Here is a 22,970-nt window from a genome sequence, read left to right as displayed (position 1 = left end):
TTATCACTATGCTGTCACCTGCCCACCACCAGGACTCAAATAGTAGCCATGCTCCACATTCTGGGCTACTATTGCCACTGCACCTGGCCTCAGAGAGGCCGAGACACTGCTGGGCCCTGAAATCCCAGGGTCTATAGCTGCTACTACACTGTATCTCATTCCCTGGTACTCAGGTTGCCACCGAGCCCTATTGGCACAGGTTTCCAAATTGCAGCCATACTCTGTTCTCCACGTCCAAACCTCTAGAACACTCCTTTTTCCCCACAGAGGAGCCAGTGCTGTGCGCTCCCACCCATGGGTAGAATCACAACCATGACTCAGCCCCCTGAGCCCAAGCTGCTAGGAGACAGACTCAGAATCACAACCATGACCCAGAGCCCTGAGCACAAGTTGCTGGGAGACTGGGGTCAGAATCACAGATCCTGGCTCTGTGGCAACTTATATTCAACGAGTCAAAGAGAGAAAAATTTCAGCCAGAGACCTAGGTGTCACAATAGGTTCATGTGGCACTGAGACCAGGACCTTTGCACCACAGCTGCTATGATTACCTGTACCTGGAACCCAGCACCACTGCAGCTACTTGTAGGTTGCATCAGACCTGACACCAAAAGGTATCTCCTTGACTAAGTCTCTCCAGTGTAGGAAAAATAAGGAGAGGAGAACCCCCAAAGCCCTTGATGCCTAGAACATTAACAACCTATGCTTCCATGGTCACAGACTTCTACAGCCTAGGCCACTGACATGCCCACAGTTACTACCGACATTGAATACAGCTAGAGAAGCTGCACAGAGATCATGCCATTGCACCTATCCAGAAAAACAGTCACCACACCCTTCCCAACTAGCATGCAAAAAAAAAGAAAAGAAAAGAAAAACAACACCAGGTGAAAAATCTTTATGTAAGCCATTCTAGAAAGTTTGAAAGAAATGATTGACCAGATGCACAGACAGCAACACATGGACAAGAAACATGAAAAAGCAAGAAAAGATGATGCCACCAACAAATCATAATAATTATCTAGTAACACACCTCAATAAATAGAGAAATAAATGAATTGCCAGAAAAGAAATTCAAAATAATTCTCTTTAGGAACAGGAAACAAAAAAATACAGAGACAATTCAACAAAATCAGGAAACCAACTCATGGTATCAATGAGAAATTGCACAGAGATAGTAGACATATATGAAGCAGCAAATAGAAATCCTGCAGCATTCTGATTAAGTTGATTAATAAAATGGAGAGCTTCAACAGCAGACTTGATCAAGCAGAAGAGTCTCTGAACTTGTAAATAGGTAATTTGAAATTACCTAGTCAGAGAAAAAAAAGAATCAAAGGTGTGAATAAAGCTGACAAGACTTATGGTTACCATTAAGCAAATAAATATTTGTATCATGGAAGTTCTAGAAAGAAAGGAGAAGGGAAGGTGTATAGAAAAACCTATCTAATAAAGTAATAGCTGAAAGCATCCCAACTCTGTGAAAAGATATACATATTTAAATCTTGGAAGCAAAAACTATCCAAATAGATTAAACCTAAAAAAGTTCTTTGAAAAACACAGTATAGTTTAACTGTCAAAAGTCAAAGATAATCTGGGCAATGTAACAAGGCTTGAATTCCACAAAATATTAAAAATTAGTTGGGCATGGAATCATGCATCTATAGTCCCAGCTACTCAGGAGGCTGAGGTGGAAGCATTGCTTGGGCCCAGAAGTTCAAGTTTACAGTGAACTGGGATCATGCCACTGCACTGCAGTCTGAGTGACAAAGCAAGACCCCATCTCAAATAAATAAATGTCAAAGACAAGGAGAGGATTCTAAACACAGTAAGATGAAAATATCAGGTCACATATAAAAGACTCCCTGTAAGACTAACAGCAGATTTCTCTGCAGAAACCTTACAAGCAGGGAGAAAAGAAGATGATATAGTCAAAGTGCTAAAAGGAAATTATTGTAAGCCAGAAATATTATACCCAGCAAAATTATCATTCAGAAATGAAGTGAAAATAAAGTATTTCCCAGACAAACTAAAACAGAATTCATCACCACTATATTGTCCTTATGAGAAATGCTCAAGGGAGTCCTACAACTGGAGGCAAAAAGATAATAATCACTATTGGGAAAACATCAAAAGTACAAAACTCGCTGGTAGAACAGATATTCAAAAAAAGAAAGAAAAAAAGAAGCAAACCTCACACTGACAGAAAACAAGCCACAATGATAGACAATAAAAGAGAAAGAAAGAAACACAGGATACATGAAACAACCAGAAAGCAATTAACAGAATGACAGGAGTAAATTCTCATTTATCAATGACCAAAAATTAGTTTATCTCCTGAGGCTCATTATAAAGACCTTCTAATTCATGTTCCTTAAGTTCCACTCTTTCTAATTTTTGCCTCCTGAATACTAATCATACTGTATTAAAACTACTTGTTAGCTTGCCTTAACTTTCACATTCTCTTCACTAGTACATGAGCTCCTTGATGATAGGGACCAGATTTTACTTGCTATGGTATCCTTAGCACCAAGTAGAGCACATAGAAAGCATTCATTATGTATTAGCTAAACAAATTAATCAGTAATAAATATTTCTACATGGAGCATCCCTGACAGAAAATGCAAAGGAAATTTAGCTAAAAGAGTCTCTCTCTTCAGGTCTTATGAAACATGAGACTACAATTTACAAGAGAAGATTTGAAATTCTTTCTTCTAAACCTGGCTTCAAAATTAATAGTTCTCTGAAATGTAACATAAATGGCAGGAAGGAGAGCCGAGGGCCTAAAAACAGACACAGCTAACTTCTCATCTTGTAGGGCACTGTAACTGAAGGATAATTTCTGTTTTAATGATGAAACATACATTAAGCTCCTAAAATGCTGAATGCTAAACAAGACACCAAATCAGAGAAAATAATTAGATGCAAGAAGGGTTTCAAATAATATCTTTCTAAGGCTACTTTGACCCATTTCCACTCCACTAAGTTAGGATGTTACCATCTGGAATTCAGCCTGTTCTACAAGATGCCAGGAAGATTTAAATAGGTCTAGAGAGCTCCACCCAGAGAGAGAGAAAAGGCAAGAGAGCTAAAACAACAGGGGTAGCTCTCATTAAAGTAATAAAGTTCAGAGCATGAGCATGGAAAGAGGAAAGCAGTTCTGTTTTCAGAATAATATTCAGATTCATTCTAAGATGACTTAAGAAAAGTGGACAGTTCAGAATGCTAAAGAATAAAAACTAAAAAATACTTTTGTATTTCCTTGCTAAAGGCACTTAGATTAAAAAACTGATGAAGAACAATAACATCTGTCACAAATGGTCTCTTATTTTTCTGCATTTCTGTAAGAAAATAAAACAATAAAAATATGTGTATATAAGAAAATATAATTATATGTGAGCATATGTGCATAAATATGGCCATAATATTTGAAAGTAAGAATAGATGTATATTTACGTGTGAACTGCTACCACTACTGAAAAAGCAATGACCAAAATCAGCCAGAATAGACAGTTAAGTATCCTGAGAAAATTAAAGGGCTACCTGTGATATTCACATTTCCTTGCTTCTGTGAATATTTATCTCAAAGCTGGCTCATTGTGAAGGGATGATGTTTGGTTTTGATCAGCCTTTCTGTAAACGTATGACTCAATCACAAAGCAGCTAAGAGGGAAGTAGGAATATGGATCAGGGAAAGATTCATCAAAACACTCATTATAAAGAGTGGTTGGTAATGCCATCTTTATGTATTAAATGTACATGTATGTTGTAATCATACCTCTCGACTTCTTTATCTATAAAAATATACACATTGATGTCAGACCTGCTTACTCTACACAATTTTTCTGAAAGTTAAATGAAAAAAGTTGTGAAAGTTCTTGGTAGATGATGAAGTGCCTTGATCCTGTATCTTTTGAAGAACTATTAGCATTATTATCATAGAAGTAGGAGGCAATAAAATAAAATAATATCTGTGCAGAGGCTGTTGGCAGTTCCTGAAGGATGCCAAAGAGCAAGTGAGGCTGCCCAATGATTTTAGGGAAGGCTTTCATCTATACTGATGAAGTCAACATTATTGGCAAGATGTCGGGGGTAGCTGGGAGGAAAGGAAATGTGTTCAGACGAGAGATGTGTCAATTCCTCCCAGAAGGCAGGGGACCAGGTAGAAACTGAAGCTCACAGGGCCAGAATTTGATGCTGCCCACATCACCTGTGAACATGCTTACTATGTCAATTTCTGCCTCTAAAGAATTATTTCAGAACATAGAGGCAGTGAAAGAACATCTGTGACTTACATAACATGTCCTGTTTGTGAATAGAGAAATTCGAGTGAATGGATAAGTCTAACTATTCCTTAGAGCTTTTCTTTTGATATAGGTTTCACCAGCGGGTTAGTTCATAGCACTAGTGTTTGGCAGTATCTCTGCATCTAAGACCTTCATCGGTGACATTGCATAGTACTTAGAGAGATCACCTAAGTGTTAGACGTGCTTCTAAAATACATTTCCTGTTAGCTATGAGCAAAGCTCTATCTTCCCTTTTAAATGGGCTATAACAATCTATAATAATTGGAACTATTTCCACTTGATATTATTCCTTACTTCTTTTCTTCCATCCCACCTAAAATAGGAAATGTCAGGTTCCAAATGCCATTAGTGTTTGACTGTGAATCTCTGTAATTCTCCCACAAAAACCGAACTAGTGGATATACTTATTCAAAAATGCTATAGAGAGTAGCTAAAACTAACTCTCCTTTTGGAAGTGACAGAAAATAGAATCTTCAATTTAGGAGAGGCCTCATGTGCTAGTTCAATACCCCATCCAGGACAGGTGTCTTGAAGAATGTTACTTTGGATGACTAATAATGTTATCTAACTGTAGATTTATGTCTCATGATGTAAATAGGGCTAGCCAGCATATTATCACAAGCTATTCTGGTATATTTGAACATGTGAAAGAGAGGAATCATTTGAAATGAGTGATTTCTCCAGCTAGATTTTTTTATCATCATCTCCTGGTGGCAAATCCAAGTATATCCCTTATTCTAATGTTTTTTTAATAAAAATTCTATTTTATTTATAATTTATTTATAATATCAGAAAATTGACAACTATCTAAATGTAGTTTAGGTAGGATATTATATAGTCATTATAACTAACATTATGCAAATACAATAGAAAGATATATATGGCATTTTTAAAATAAAGCTATATATAGGACATAGCATGATCACAGTTTTTACAAAATAAAATACATATATATGTATAATTTACAAGGATATCACCAAAATATTCACATTAGTTTTCTAATGAGTAATGAGAGTATAGTTTTAAAAATTATCTTTTCTAATTATTTACAATGAAAATGTTATAAAGAGTATCAAATGAGAAAAATAGTATTTATTCTAGTAAAATACTCAAAAATCTAAAAGGTGCCTACATTTTCTTTTTACAGATTTCTCTTTCACTATCAAGGAAAAAAATATTCTATTTTTTTACAGGAAATGTATTAATGTTTGGCCTTCAGAAAATCTTCAAAAGCAAAAGTCTGAACAAGATGAAAATTAATGCTCAAATAGAGACTATTTCTTGTACACAGATAATTGGGTTGTTGGTCAATGACTTTTATCTGCCCACTGATATGCAAAGGCTCCATACGGGAAATAAAGTCGAAAGAAGTTCTGAGGAATGGAGACAGACAGTGTCTCTTGGGCAAGGCTTATCTTCCAAGACATTATGAAAGTGCTATGCAGGCCAAGAAGTTACAAACCTGTTATGTAAATTGTATGTGGGAAAAGGGAGGGAGGAATGTTTGCTTAGAGATAAGTCCAATGCACTTCCAATGAACAGATCTTCTGAGAACAAAGCCCTTAGTTAGAGATGAACTGGACAGGGCTTGGCAGAAGTTCTAGTCTTACAGCAAAAGACCACAGGAGTGATGTGGAGGAGGAAAAGGGAGAGATGGCAGTGACTGTTTCAAACATAGGACTGCGAGACAGGATATAAAAGGCAGGCTATCCAGAGGAGAGATTCCACACCTATCTGACCTAGAGCATGGGCCCCAATACAAGCCAGGCTCAAAAACGCAGGACTGAAACAGAACCGAGTAAAATACTTTCCACCTTTACTCTTTCATTGTGCCATTCCCCTTGGGTTAGAAGTCATAGTATAACCAACGTTTCTCTGAGAAGAGGTCAAAAGAAAATGCCTGGCCAAAGGGAATCCATGCCCCAGTACATATTCCCAAAGGTCTTCATGTCTGTTAACTCTCAAATGAATCTTCTGATGTCAGTGCTTCTCCTTGAAATGCATCTGTTCTCTAGTAGAGGTAACATTACTTATATTGCATTGAACAAGGTTTTCCTTTTTTATTTATCTTCTGTTTCTATTTCTTTGACTTTTCCAAAAGTTTAATTCTTGTTTAAGTTTTTGAGCTTTCACTCCATTTGGGAGTTCAGCCAATCATTTACTGAACAAGACAACTTTTTATAACTTTCTCCATTAGAGTCTGAAATATGTCTTGACTTTTTATTTAAATACAACATTGTGGGTGATGTATCAAGATTACTCACTACAACTCAAAGACACAAATGTTTGGAGAATTAATTAAGTCAACCCTTTCAGAAGATAATGGATAAGGAGCAGTACAGATAAAAAGTGATTCATTTCATGCAATCAATACCTTTATCAGAAAATAGACCAGAATATTAGAGGAAGCTTTGGAGTCAAAAAGACCTGAGATTGAATCCAGGCTCTGCAACTTACCAGCTACCTGAGTTTGGGTGGCAATTTAAACCCCTCAGCCTCAGTTTTCTCAAATATCAAGTAGATCCATACATCTGACAGGACAGTATAAGAATTAGACGAACTTGGCTGGGGTGGCTCATGCCTGTAATCCCAGCACTTTGGGAGGCTAAGATAGGAGGATGGCTTGAGCCCAGTAGTGTGAGACCAGCCTGGGCAACATGGTGAAACCCTGTCTCTACCAAAAATACAAAAAATTAGCCAGGTGTGGTGGTAAGAATCTGTGATCTCAGCTATTCAGGAGGCTGAGGTGGGAGGATCACCTGGGCCTGGGAGGCAAGGGTTGCAGTGAGTCAAAATGGTGCCACTCTGCTCCAGGCTGGGTGACAGTGAGACTCCATTAAAAAAAAAAAAAAAAAAAAAAAAAAAGAACTAGATGAACAGATGAATCTAAAGGCCTAGAAAATATGCTTGGATTTCAAAACCATTTAAAGTCTAATAATTAACTGAATCTATGCTAGAGGAATCTGAACAATTGTGAGCAAAATTTTCTCCATATGTACTAGGAGAATACTGAACTACTTGCCCCCACCCCTCAATTTTCTCTCTAATTATGCTGGTCTAGGACTTAGGTCTGAGGTGGAGCCCTCATTCTAATACAAGATGGAGCTCTTACAGGTCACTTATAAAACAGATCAAATACCAAAAGCAATAAGACTAAAAGAATTGCAATACACTTATGTTTATCATCTTATCCTACTATAAGTCAAAAGTTGCTAGTTCATGGTTAAATGTTTGTAGAAAATTGCATCTTTAAGAGCATCAATGGTAGGAAATCAGAAAGAACCAGTTACTGGTTTTTGTTTTGTTTTGTTTTAATTCAACAAGGAAGAAAACACTGAATGGTCGGGACTTTCTGTCTGGTTTCATTAGCTGTTCTCTCCAAGCAATGAGATCAGCACTTCAGAGAGGACCAGTCTTCATAGCCTGGGAAAATTTCCAACTAGACTTGGTCAATCCAAGGAAAATTCCCCTCTCACTCTCACCAATTACAACACTTTGGGTCATCATTAAGTTTTCTCCAGTTCATGAAATAACTCAGTCATAGCTTTCTGGATTTATTTACATAGTGAAAACTTTCATTTAGGGTTTATCTCATGTAGAACAAAGATTTTGTCTTTGTCTATTGACTATGCAACTACAATTCAAAGATAAATTTTTTAAAAAGAACTTGCCGCCTAAACCTTAGAGCCTAGCATTAATAACTTAAGCATCCAATTTAAACTGGAGATATTTTAAATTAAAGGTACTTATTGTATCACATGACATATGCACATCTATCATGGCGTGTAATACAATTTTTGGAAATCATATTTTTAAAGACAAATGAAAAGTAAAAATCTTCAGAATAAAGTTATCTGAAAAAGTAGGGTGTTAAACTATACATACCATATGGATTTTCAAATCTTGAAGAATATACAAATAAGCAAAGAAAATGTTAGAAATTAACATGGTAAAGTGTAAAAGGGGGGTTATCTCTGGAAGGAGAAGGTATAAAAGATGTTGTAGAGGGTCAGGAATGGTGGCTTACACTTGTGATCCCAGCAATTTGGGAGGCCGAGGTGGGCAGATCAACTGAGGTTGGGAGTTTGAGACCAGTCTGATCAACATGGAGAAACCCCATCTCTGCTAAAAATACGAAATTAGGTGGGCATGGTGGGGCATGTCTGTAATCGCAGTTACTCTGGTGGCTGAGGCAGGAGAATCACTTGAACCCAGGAGGAGGAGGTTGCGATGAGCCAAGATTGCACCATTGCACTCCAGCCTGGGCGACAAGAGTGAAACTCCATCTCAAAAGAAAAAAAGATGTTGTAGAACAATTCTATTGACAGATATTAATTGACACCAAAAGATATATTATTATGAAACAAAATGTAATTTATAGACTACCATATTTAAAAACATTCACATTTGTATTGGAAACGCATGCAACAAAATGTTAGCAATATTATCTCTGGGTCACTGGCTCCTGGATTATTTTTACTTTTTTTATAGCTTTCTATATTTTCCAGTGTTATTTGCATTGGGTATGCATAATCCTTAGAACCGATAAGGAAAAAAATTAATTCAACCATTGTGAAGGACAGTGTGGCAATTCCTCAAAGATCTAGAACTAGAAATACCATTTGACCCAGCAATCCCATTACTGGGTATATACCCAAAGGATTATAAATCATTCTGTTATAAAGACACATGTCCACGTGTGTTTACTGCAGCACTGTTCACAGTAGCAAAGACTTGAAACCAACTCAAATGCCTATCAATGATAGACTGGATAAAGAAAATGTGGTACATATACACCATGGAATACTATGCAGCTATAAAAATGGATGAGTTCATGTCCTTTGCAGGGACATGGATGAAACTGAAAGCTGTCATTCTCAGCAAACTGACACAAGAACAGAAAACCAAACACTGCATGTTTTCACTCATAAGTGGGTGTTGAACAATGAGAACATACAAACACAGGGAACAGAACATCACACACTGGGGCCTGGGGGGTGGGGAACTAGGGGATGAATAGCAGGAGGTGGAGGGATTGGGGACAGATAACACTGGGAGAAATACCTAATGTAGACAACAGGGCAATGGATGCAGCAAACCACCACTATGACACATGTATACCTATGTAACAAACCTGCACAATCTGCACATATACCCCAGAACTTAAAGTATAACAAATAAATTTTTTAAGAAGTCTAAAATATTGTTTCAAAGGACTGAGCCAGGCTGGGTACAGTGGCTCATGCCAATAATCCCAACACTTTGAGAAGCTGAGGTTGGGGAATCACTTGAACCCAGGAGTTCAAGAACAGCCTGGGCAACATGGCAAAAACCCATCTCTAAAAAATTTTTTTAAAAAAATAGCCAGCTGGAGTGGCATATTCCCATGGTCCTGGCTACTTGAGAGGCTGAGGAGGGAGGACTGCTTGAGCCTGGGAGGTTAAGGCTGCAGTGAGCCATGAGTGTGCCACTGCACTCCTGCCAGCCTGGGTAACCAAGTGAGACTAGATCTCAAAAAAAAAAAAAAAGAAAAGAAAAGAAAAGGTTACTCAAGCTGGCATCTTCAAAGGTGACAGGTAAGCAGATAATCATAGAAGAAAAACTCATCAAAGATAATAGTGACAGAAGGTTCTTAGAAGGGCTACATCCAGATCAGAGATCACTAAACATAAAAATGCACTTTTTTTTTTGAGATGGACCAGCCTGACCAACATGGAGAAACCCCCTCTCTACTAAAAAAGCACTTGGTTTTTAAAGTCCACCAAAGAATGATATTGAGCCAGCTCCTTCCTACCTCCTTAATAAGCTTTCCCTAACCACCAAACCCATTGGGACAGACAGATCTCCACAACAAGAAGAAACAATACATGCACACGAAGGTAAGTGCCTTTTATCTCCAAGGGAACTACTATAAGCTCCATTAGGTGAGATCCCATCCTCTCTGCTGTTTTGAATCTCATCCCTACTGCTAATATCGAGTGTTCTGAACAGAATAAATACTTAATAAATGTTTATGATGTATACCATGCGGGGGGTGGCAGAAGGACAAGGGCAGAGGAATAAGAAGAACATAAAGATATTCAGTCTAACATTGCCAACTGCAGGGTATGTGGCCTTGATGACGACAGTACAGAGAGAATTTAATGAGGACAACAGTGATAACACAGGGAGAGAGCAACCGCATTGGTAAATGTTCCTTTAGCGAGATTGATTTTAACAATTATTTGGCCTCATTTAATTTTTCTCATTATGTTGTAGACCATACATGAAAGCGAAAGAAGGAAAAAGAAATCTTCCCTTAAAACTACTATACAGGAAAAAATGAAAGTCAATATACTTGAAAACTTTTTCTACATTTATCTGTTCATAATATCATTTTTCTACTTCAACAATGGAGTTATGCTATAAGTGTTGTTTCATAAACTGCCTTTTAGACTTGATACATAAAAGGATACCCATACTGACAATGGTGGCAATGCTTACAATGCATTTACATGAGCCATGCACTTGGTTTTATCTGCATTGGCTCATTTCAAACTCATCATAGCCCCATGGTTCAGGTACTATAATTATCCTCATTTTACAGATTGAGAGACTGAAGCTATGAAGGTTAAGGAACTTGCCCAGGGTCACACAGTTAGTAACTGATCATGCTGTAAGTTGATCAAAAGTCACTCTGTTTCCAAGCCCGTTCACTAGTAGTAGTAGTTGCTACTCTACTTAGTTAATAATTTTCCTTTACTCGAAAATTGCTTAGATAATATATCTTACAGGTCCTCACCACAGGCACAAAAAATTATAATGAAGTGAGGTGATGGGTATGTTAATTAGCTTGATCACAGTAATCATTTCACAATGTATACATATGTCAAACATCCCATTGCACACCATAAAGATGTATAATAATTATTTGTCAATTATACCTCAGTAAAGCTGGAAAGGAAGAAATAAATTCCTATAATGACATAATAGTGGCCATATAGGGTTCTACTATTTAATTTATATTGTTAATTATTTATATTGCTTCCTTTTTACTTGCTTTTATAATGACTATGCACTGAGCATTCTTGTATAAAACTTTTTACAAGCCTTAATTTCTTTTTCAGTACAAATTTCCAAAAGTGGGAATGCTGGCTCAAAGAGTATGTAGATTTAAGAATCTTGGTATATATGGCCAAATTCCTCCCCCACCCTAATGTTATACCAATTTAAGTTTCAGTAGAATACATGAAGGTCCATTTTCCCATAGGTTAGTAGAGGGCTTTATAATTTAATTTTAGATTAACTGTTTAAAACATGTTAGTCCGATATTTGTTTTAATGTGGACTGCTTTTTTTAAGTCATGAGATTGGAAAGTTGCTGTGTGCATGTATAAGCAGACACTTTTATTAGTTTCATCTTCTTTGTCTTACTGCTTAGAAAGAGTTTTTCATTACAGATACTATTGAGGATTAATAGGTAAGAGTAATGATGTAAAGTTTTCAAAATGACACATCAACTATGCAAGCTTATGAATTAATTTGTAACTAAAGATTAAAATAAACCATACTAGTTGGCTTCCAATGTTGTTGATATGATTTGGCTGTGTCCTCACCCAATTCTCATCTTGAATTCCCATGTGTTGTGGGAGGAACCCGGTGGGACACCATTGAATCATGGGGGCAAGTCTTTCTCATGCTGTTCTTGTGATAGTGAATAAGTCTCAGGAGATCTGATGGTTTTAAAAAGAGGAGTTCCCCAGCACAAGTTCTCTCTCTTTGTCTGCTGCCATCCATGTAAGATGTGACTTGGTCCTCCATGCCTTCCACCATGATTGTAAGGCTTTTCCAGCCACGTGGAACTGTAAGTCTATTAAACATCTTTCTTTCATAAATTGCACAGTCTTAGGTGTGTCTTTGTCAGCAATGCGAAGACAGACTAACATAGTAAATTGGTACCAGTAGAGTAAGGTGCTGCTAAAAAGATACCCCAAAATGTGGAAGCAACTTTGGAACTGGGTAACAGGCAAAAGTTGGAACAGTTTGGAGGACTCAAAAATATACAGAAAAATGTGGGAAAGTTTGGAACTTCCTAGAGACCTGTTGAATGGCCTTGACTAAAATGTTGATAATAGTAATATGAACTATAGGGTCTATCCAGGCTGAGGTGGTCTCAGATGGAGATGAGGAGCTTGTTGGGAACCAGAGCAAAGGTGACTCTGGTTATGTTTTAACACAGAGACTGGCAGCATTTCACCCCTGCCCTAGAGATTTGTGGAACACTGAACTAGAGAGAGATGGTTTAGGGCATCTGGCAGAAGAAATTTATAAGCAGCAAAGCATTCAAGATGTGACTTGGGTACTGTTAAAGGCATTCAGTTTTATAAGGGAAGCAGAGCATTAAAGTTTGGGAAATTTGCAGCCTGACGGCAACAGAAAAGAAAATCCCATTTTTTGAGGAGAAATTCAAGCTGGCTGCAGAAATTTGGGTAGGTAATGAGGAGTCAAATGTTAATCCCCAAGAAAATGGGAAAAATATCTCCAGGGCATGTCAGAGATCTTCACAGCAGCCCCTCCCATCACAGACCTGGAGGCCTAAGAGGAAAAAGTGGTTTTGTGGGCCAGGCACAGGGTCCCCAAGCTGTGTGCAGCCTAGGGACTTCATGCCCTATGTCTCAGCCACTCCAGCCATGGCTGAAAGGGGCCAACATAGAGCTCAGACCATGGCTTCAGAAGGTGCAAGCCTCAAGCCTTGGCAGCTTCCACTTGAGATTGAACCTCCCAGTACAGAGAAGTCAAGAATTGGGGTTTGGGAACCCCTGCCTAGATTTCAGAAAATGTATGGAAATGCCTAGATGCTCAGGCAGAAGTCTGCTGCAGGGGTAGGGCTCTCATGGAGAACATCTGCTAAGGCAGTGTGGAAGGAAAATATGGGGTCAGAATCACCCCACAGAGTCCCTAATGGGGCACCACCTAGTGGAGCTGTGAGAAGAGGGTCACTGTCTTCCAGACCACAGAGTGGTAGATCAACTGACAGTTTGCACTGTGCACCTAGAAAAGCTATAAATACTCAATGTCGGTCCGTGAAAGCAGCTGGGAGGGAGGCTGTACCCTGCAAAGCCACAGGAGTGGAGCTGTCTAAGACCATTGGAACCCACCTCTTGCATCATCATGGCCATTTTGGAACTTTAAGATTTAGCTGCCCTCCTTGATTTTGGACATGCATGGGGCCTGCAGCCCTTTTGTTTTGGCCAATTTCTCCCATTTGGAATGGCTGTATTTATCCAATACCTGTACCCCCATTGTATCTAGGAAGTAACTAACCAGTTTTTGATTTTACATGCCCATAGGTGGAAGAGATTTGCCTTGTCTCTGATGGGATTTTGGACTGTGGACTTTTGAGTTAATGCTGGAATTAGTTAAGACTTTGGGAGACTTTTGGAAATGGAATGATTAATTTTGAAATGCGAGGACATGAGATTTGGGAGGGGCCAGTGGTAGAATGATATGGTTTCTCTGTCCCCACCCAAATTTCATCTTGAATTCCCACGTTATGGGATGGACTCTGTGGGAGGTAATTGAATCATGGGGGCAAGCCTTTCTCATGCTATTCTCATGACAGTGAATAAGTCTCATGATATCTGATGGTTTTAGAAAGAGGAATTCCCCTGCAAAAGCTCTCTCTCTTTGCCTGCTGCCATCCAGGTAAGACGTGACTTGCTCCTTCTTGCCTTCCATCATGATTGTGAGGCTTCCTCAGCCACGTGGAACTGTAAGTTCATTATACCTCTTTCTTTCATAAATTACCCAGTCTCAGATGTGTCTTTACCAGCAGTATGAAAAAAAAATATATATATATATATAGTTGTAGATTTGATTTGCATAATTAATTCTGCATATAAGAATGTCTTGAACTTGAGTACTCCACTTTTTTCCTATGTGACACACATTAACCTCCCTAGTGCAACTCCACGTGCCATAAAAGAGCACTCCATTTAATTCATTAATTCAAACACATTTCGGGAAAAACTTCTCTGGGCCAAGCACTGTGCTGGGGAAAACAGAGAGGTGAAGAGTAGAAAGCAACCTACAAATACCAATTTCTTCCCTTAAGGAGTAATTGTGAAAGAGTCAGATCTACAAATAGATAATTATAAAATGTCTAGATAAAGCATTAGATAATAATCTGTACAGCATTCAATAGAGCACTCTACAGACTTTGCAAAAAGTCACACCAAATGGTCTGGATACCTATGGCTCTAGGAGTTCTTCCACAAGGCAAACCACTGGAGACACACCAAGTATTCAGTACAACCTGCTGCTGAAAGAGAAGGTTTATATGTCACTGTAGGAAGCTGCCCTTTGGTGCTATCAATCACAGCTGAGGAGAGCCACCACTGCAGAAGTGACAAATGGTGTGCAAAGCTTTCCATTCTGGGTCAAAATAGTATGTCTGTGCCTGCTTATAAAGAGTAGCAATGCTCCAATTGAGAACCAGGTAGAACTGAAGATCCAGAAATGTATGGCTGCAGCTCCATGTAAACAGAAAGAATATTAACTGTGCATGACCTTCAAGTGGACAGAAAGCATCAGCTAGCATAAGGGTATATCACAGATGTTGGCAAGTTGACACAAATGTACTACTAGAGGAGAAGATTAATGTGAGAATCAGTCCATGGGTAAAGGTATGAAAAACTGTGTTCCCATCCTCCAGCCATGCAGATGGTTCAGCCTAGTCTTACGTTGTTGATACTTGGGAAAAACTTTCCAAATACCGCAAATTTTCACTGATGCAGACACTGAGTTCTAATTCCTTTGTATAGCTCCAAACATCTTCCATTTGATGTAAAAACACTGTCAGCTCAGGAGACATTGTTCAGAAATGTGAGTTTCCTGAGACTTATTAAATGTCCTTAAACCATGGCTAAGTAAAAGTTTTATAGAAAGTTCTAAAGCTGTAAGTTATCTCCAAAATTATGAGTAGAGTAAGGCAGTGAGGAGGACAATGAAATCAACTTTTAGAAACCAGGTTTAAATCCCATCTGCTGTTAACTTGCTGTCTGATTCTTGGTAGATGACTTCTAGCCCTGGAGCCTGAAATAATGATAACTCTTCCCAGAACTACTTTACAGGGTTGTAGAAAGATAAAATAAAATATTCTATCTATGTATATCAATTAAGTTACAAACTCTACAAAGCATTTTTTGTGTGTGATGGAGTCTCACTGTGTCACCCAGGCTGGAGTACAGTGGTGCAATCTCCGCCTCTGGGGTTCAAGCGATTCTCGTGTGTCAGCCTCGCGAGTAGCTGGGACTACAGGAGCCTGCCATCATGCCTGGCTAATTTCTAATTTTTAGTAGAAATGGGGTTTTGTTATGTTGGCCACTATGGACTGGCCTCAAGTGATCTGCCCACCTTGGCCTCCCAAAGTGCTGGAATTACAAGACATGAGCCAGTGTGCCTGGCCTATGAAAGCATATTTCTACCATCTTTCCTCCACCTCAATTTAAAAAACCCATCTCTTTTCCTCACAGCTGGTACCTATTTTCTCCATTTGTTTTTATAAATAAGCTCCTTGAAAGGAACGTCTGTATTCACAATCTCCAATTCCTTTCTTCCCATTATCTTGAGCCTATGCCACATACTCCTGCATGTTCAATTCTCAATGTTCAGTTCTCAGACAGCCTCCAAATCCACGTCTAGCAGCATCTGTCCCATCTAATCACTTTCTCCTCCTTGGAAGACTTCCTTGCCTGACTCCAAGGACATACCACATTCACCACTTCTCCTCCATCTCCTTTCTGGGTCCCGATAGAACCTAAGAGAAGTGGAGAGAAGAGGGAGTAATAAGAATATTCTGAGAGCCGGGCGCGGTGGCTCACGCCTGTAATCCCAGCACTTTGGGAGGCCGAGGAGCGTGGATCATGAAGTCAAGAGATCGAGACCATCCTGGTCAACATGGTGAAACCCCCGCCTCTACTAAAAATACAAAAATTTAGCTGGGCATGGTGGGGCGTGCCTGTAATCCCAGCTACTCAGGAGGATGAGGCAGGAGAATTGCCTGAACCCAGGAGGCGGAGGTTGCGGTGAGCTGAGATAGTGCCATTGCACTCCAGCCTGGGTGACAAGAGCGAAACTCCATCTCAAAAAAAAAAAAAAAATTCTGTTCTAACGTGTTGATAATAAGGACAGAATTATTCTCATTATTACCATGTGCTAGAGATTGTAAGTGATGTCAGCGATACAATACCCCTCTCTGCTGGTGTGGGACCACTTTCACCACCCCCCTTCCCATTTGGTACATCATTGACTGGGCTCACTTCACCTCTCTAACCTCGAACATTCAGCATCCCGGAAGTCAGTCCATAAACCTCTTCTCTTTTCTATCTATACTAACTCCTTTGATTACCTCATTTGATTTAATTGCTGTGAATACCCTGTATATAAATTTATATTTACATATTATTCCCATTTTTATCTTTGAATCTGATATCCTCACCGAATCCTAGATTTACACGTTTACTCCCAACTTAACATTTCAAACTTAACCTGTCTATAAGTAAGCACCTAATCCTCCTTCAAAAACCCGTTCATCTTCTCCATCTCAAATAAAGGCCACTTTTATACCTGTTGCTCAGGTGAAACTGTGGTGTCATACTTGACTTATCTGTCTCATTATCCCTCATTCTTATCGTTAATTCAAACACATTTTGGGGAAAATGTGTCCTATCAACCACTAGAACCATATCAATGTGTAATATCAACCACTAGAATTCAAACATTCTCATCCCTGTACTACCAACTACATCCTCGTCAAAGCTTCCACATCACTCATCTGGATTATAGCAATAACTTCCAAGAATCTCTCTGCTTCTGCCACCTCCCTCCTCACTTCACCCTCACCTATTCTCAACACACAGACAGAAGGATGCCTTTGGAACATGAGTCAGATCATGTTATTCCTCTGCTCAAATCTGCAAATAGCTCCTATTTCAATCAGAATGAAAGTCAAAGTCCTTATTGTGTCTTATAGGGTCCTGCATTATCACTTTTCCCTGCTCTCACTCCACTGTCATCTAACCTCTAACTTCATCTCAAAATCCAAAGATCTTTCCACTTGGTTCAATCTATGCCTTATTCTTCAAAGATGTCAGGCTGGCAAGCTCTTGCTTCAAGGCCTTTGCACTTCCTGTTCCAGCTGCCTGGAATTCTCTTTCTTCAATTAGTGCTTCACTGACTCCTTCATATCCCTAAGTTCTTTACTCAAATAAAGCCTCATTCCATCCTAAGCACCCTCTCCAAAATCTAGGTCTCCATAAGTTTCTCTCCTCTTTCTGCATTCTATTGTTCTCCATATCTCATATGTTATGTATTTTACTGCATGGTTTTGTTTATTTTCTGTCACACTATAAATGTAGGCTCCTTGAAGAAAGAGATAATTGTTTTTGTTCACTGCTTTTATTACCAGAACTACTTATGGGGTTTTAGAAAAGATAAAATTTTCTTCCAAAACTTAGAACAGGTATTCAGTAGTTTTGAATGAATAAAACTTGATGTTTAAATTGAACCATTGTTCAATAAATAGTTTAAAATGAATGAAACTTGTTCAAATGCCTCATTTTATTCTGTGTCACATCACCTGCATGCCTCTCTTGAAGCACAGAACTCTGAGATATAAGTACAATTCTAAGCCAGTCCCACACACAATCATGCACATGAATATCAGGAAAGTTTGGCTATTTATAAAATACCTTGGGGTTTGGAGTTGTGTAAATGTTGCTCTGTCGACCCATGTAGCCCTTTGCAAGACACAAACTTTCCCTTCATCTGCCAGGAATACTGTGAAACACAGTGGAGCATGCATATATCTATGATTTTTTAGTAATGTTTACAGTGAAGGAATCCAGGGTCAGTACGTGCAAGACACTTTTATAACTGTTCCTTATAGACTGACTTCTTCCCAGACCAAAGGACAAAGTTTAGCTACTTAAAAAACTCCCCACATTCCACAAGTTAAGAACTCAACTTGTGCATCATCACTTTTGTAACATTCAGATAACCCAGAACAATAGACTTTCTTGAGAGAGAGAAATCTTTTCCATATTTTTAAGTGATTCTTATAGGTTGCTTAAAGTATTTTTAAAATATTTTTATCCACCTTTCTAATTCCATTGTATACCACCACCTTGCCTTACTCACTTAGCATGATACTGTCTATTGCATTCATATAAGTGCTCAGTCCTGTTCTTTTTTTCTGTTGCTTCTGAAAAACCTAATGTAGAGCTAAGGTGTACCTACACAGAGGTTCTGTCACTGTCGACTTACGGGCTCAGATAACAATGAGCTAATACCCATGAACTAATGTCTCGTCAATAGCTGTAATGCTCATCAAATACACCATGTTGTACCTGATCTGAAACTCTAACCCTGCTTCTCAGCACCCAGGATCTGGTGAAAACCCAGATTTCCAGCCTTATTCCACTTCAGCTCCACTGGCCCTATATTTAGCCACAGAAATGCTTCCTGCCCTTCAAATATACTTCAGGGAATATTGACTTGGGAATTTACTTAAACTCTTCTCTTGTTGTAAACTCTTCTCATGTCTATTGGTCCAAAGCCCAGTTCAAGTTCCATTTCATCCTTACAATTAAATCTGATGGTAACCTACCTAGTTGCCATAAATCTCTTCTTTGTGAGATCTCAACATTTGTTTTCCTCTTCATCTTGCAATATTTATCATATTTTGTCTTGCCTTATAGTTATTTGTGTACACATTTTTAATAGTAGATGGTAAACCCCTTTGAGAAAGGGTCTCTACTCTTTACCCCTAAATCCCTAAGCTTAGGGTTGTATACACCATAGGAGATCGATTATTATATTAGTGAGTGAATAATAGAAAACATATTGTGAAGCTAGTTTCCAGGATTTCAGCAATTTGGATTCTTTGGAAACAGGGTATTTTATTGCTTTCCATGTACTATCATACATAATAATTTCTTTCTCGTTTTTACGCCATTGATCCATTTAGTAAAGAGGAATGCCTACCCTGCAAGTATCAACTGTGCTTCCTATTCTCTCCTAGGCATCTAAATATTATGCTGCAGCAATGTCATCTTGCTTAATGCTTTATCATTCAAGTTACTGAGTTTTAATAGCTAGCTGAAGAAAATATCCTGGGTAGGTATCAGAGTCAACGGTATATTCTGCTGAAGTCATCATATATCCTCTACCTCTTACATAGTGAGACATTAGGGACAAAGAATTAACTTTACCTCTTCCCTGGTGCCTTTGATCTGTCATTAGGTAGCTAGAACTAGGTTTCCCTTGAAAGAGAATGAATGAAAGGAATCCTAATACCTAAGAGGTTGGAAGAGATCAGAAGTGGAAAATTTAAACACTTGGTAGCCTAAATCAGGTACAATGGGAGCTGGGGGGTACTGGGGAAAGCATGTTCTATCTCCAGAAAGAATATGCTGCCCAGCCCCTAGCCAGGTGTTATCCATGTGGGGATGCGGGTACATTATTACCAGATCTCTTGATCTTCCTGAAAACAAGATGTCTGGATTTTTACAGGAAATTTCCTAGATATCAAATACTTTGGAACTAGTTTTATGTTGTTTAACATGGCAGCACAAACAAAGCACATCTGCAGGCTAGATTCACCTGTGGCTGCTGCTCTGTGGCCTCTGGAGTGAATGAAATCTCAGGCTTGACGCTGCCATTAGATTCAACAATGTTGAGTAAAAAATCACTTCGAGTTTGAAAGGTATTAAACTGAATGACACTTCTTAACAAAGATCCCAGAAGTTACAAAAATTCAGACAGGCTGAAGAAAATGAGGATGCCACCACTTCTTGCCCATCTCCCCGTCCTACACCTAAGGAGCAGTTCCAACATTTGGCTGAAACAAATATTCCAGAAGAACCAAGTCAATAAAGAAAGAGGCTTCTCTGACAAAGTTACCTGCTCTAAAGAGCATGATACCATCTCCAGTAGATGCTAAGCAAAGGTCTAAGTGCCCTACCACTTTTAATTAGAAGAAATCTTAAAGGACATCTGGGTACAGTCTTCAAAATGACACAGCTAATGCTTCTGCTTGGTATACCCATCATCATTCACTACACATCGTGGGAAGTGAAAAAGTAAGAGACCCATATGTGACTTACAGCTCCACTGATACTGGCTGAGTGACTTGTCCATATCATTTATCTTCCTGGGCCTCAGTTTCTCTCTTTTGAATAAGATAACCAATTAAATGATTTCTTCAGGATCCTTGCAGCCAGAAAGACACTAAGAATATGTAGAAGTTCCAGCCTGACCAACATGGTGAAACCTCATCTCTACTAAAAATACAAAAATTAGCTGGGGATGGTGGCATGTGCATGCAATCCCAGCTACTCAGGAGGCCGAGGCAGGAGAATAGCTTGAACCTGGGAGGCAGAGGTTGCAGTGAGCCAAGATCACACCATGGCATTTCAGCCTGGGTGACAGAGTGAGACTCTCTCTCTCTCTCTCTCTCTCTCTCTCTATATATATATATATATATATATGTGTGTGTGTGTGTGTGTGTGTGTGTGTGTGTGTGTGTATGTATGTATATGTGTATATATATATATATATATATATATATATATATATATATATATATATATACATCTGCCAAATGTAACATTACAACTCACTGCATTTATGGTGGTCCCATGAGATAAATATTAGCACTGTCATAATAAACTCAAACAGACATATACACACACACTCATACACATACACACACAGAAGAAACATTTCCTTCTACAACTAAGAATGATATAACCTTTTGAGCATGAAAAGAAAAAAATGATAGCTAAAATTAGCATCTTAAAGAGTAAACTACATAATAACTGAAGATGAGATCTCCTCAAAACTGTAGAACAATGAGATATGATGATAGCTGTCAAAAGAGAGGAAATTGCATGAGTCAACTTGAAAGGATTTGGGGGTGTTTTCCCCCCATGGAAATTTGCTTTTCTACATACCACCATATGACTGAAAAGCTGAAACATTTCCCCAGGGCCTGTATGATCCGTGCCTCACTACGCTGCCTCTGACATTTGGAGAGTGTCATTTAGTTCCGAATTAAAACCTGCTCATACCGAGATCTGGAGTACGTCTCAGGCTGGAAGTAGTCAGCGTTGTCTCATTTGCCTATCACTTTCAGTTTACAGCTCCCCTTCACATACACACTCCTGTTTGTCCTCCAAAAAGAGCCCTGTTTGATGAGACCTATATGTCATTATAAAATTTCCCTCGGATTAATCAAAAAATAACCCTCTCAAGCTGCCTGCGAAGAAATAATCACCTTTTGTTTAGCATTTAACAGTTCAGAAAGGCTTTTAACTTCTTTTGGCTTCTGTGGATAAGGTATGACCTGCTGGGTTCTATTACAGAGAAAGCGGGAAGAAGGAATCCAGTCTAATCTTGGCCTTAGCCTGCTGATCAAATTTGAACAAATCACTTCAATTGATCAAGCCTCAGTTCACTAAGCCACCAAATGGAGAAAATGATACCCATCCTACTGCAATATAGGGTAATTAAGATCAAAATCAATATATAGGTAAGTATATCAAGTGGCTTTACAGGATAAAAAATGCTAGTCCACAAACCTCATCAACCTTGGACAGTAAGGAAGACTAGGGGAATTTCACATGGTAATGCAAAACTACAAACCTAGCCCAAACTATAAGTCAGTGGGGAAGGTGACCAGAAACTCAGCCTAGGGTTTCAGGATCCGTTGGTTCATAGAGAAACAACCCATCTCTGCAGAACCAGTGACAAGCCACTTGATCTTACCTGACTAGACCAGTCCTCAAGGCTCTTCTTTCTCTTCCTGGACAAAGGGGGCTAGACCACAGACAATGGCCAGTAAAGGTGTGATTGACTCAGATAAAGCCAGGCAAGGCAGTGCCCTGTGCTGTGACCCCACTCAGTCTGAATCTCACTTCACCAAGTAGGATGAGAGTTCCATTCTCACCCTCAAGCAAAGTGTCAAAGAAAAGGACTGAGGATGTTTACAGGGTGGAACTCCACCTCTCAGAGGCAGAGAACTGGGTTTGTGGGTGGGGACTTTCTTGTTCTGCAATGACACACCTTTCTCTCCTGTCCTCTCCCTCAAGGAGCCCTGCATTTTTCTGCCAACTTCCTCTAATACACAACCGGCCAAGTGAGGAGGAGCAGCCTACCGTCCATTCCTCCATGGCTTCCATATACCTCCAAGTAGCTATAATGAAGCTTAAGCCTGAAGCCTACACCCCTATTATTAATATTCTTTACCATAGCTTGACTTATTGGGTATTTTTTATTTTAAGCATCACTATCACTCTTGTCAAAAATGCAGAAGACATGTAGAGCAGTATGTCTCTGAAAACAAACACATGTACACATAGAATCTCTGGTCAGTAGTCCTATTAGAAAATGTACCACCTGATACTATCTCTATGGAAGTGTGTATCCCCCTCCCTAGCCTGTGAGCCCTTTGAGGGTAATGCTATATCTTATTCTCTCATATACTCCTCACAATACCCAGCAGATAGTAAGTAATAAATAAATCCACATTGAATTAATGATGATCCATTAATATCTATGTAATGAATCCTGATCTGTCATTTAATGGCTTTGCAACCTATGGTAAGTCATAATTTATATTTCTGCG

General features: G+C 38.9%; 1 protein-coding gene across 1 annotated transcript in view; it reads right to left on the bottom strand.

Annotated features, from left to right (window-relative positions):
• TPRG1 (tumor protein p63 regulated 1) overlaps positions 1-22,305 on the bottom strand; it is a 149,473-nt gene extending 127,168 nt beyond the window's left edge. The window contains exon 1 of the mRNA XM_017964770.4: positions 22,112-22,305. The gene's annotated coding sequence lies outside the window, so the exon portion shown is untranslated. The remainder of the gene's footprint in view (positions 1-22,111) is intronic.
• Between the last annotated feature and the right edge of the window lie 665 nt (positions 22,306-22,970).

This window comes from Callithrix jacchus, chromosome 15, assembly GCF_049354715.1.
Source record: "Callithrix jacchus isolate 240 chromosome 15, calJac240_pri, whole genome shotgun sequence".
Classification (NCBI taxonomy): domain Eukaryota; kingdom Metazoa; phylum Chordata; class Mammalia; order Primates; family Cebidae; genus Callithrix; species Callithrix jacchus.
This window is presented reverse-complemented; position numbering and strand designations above follow the sequence as displayed.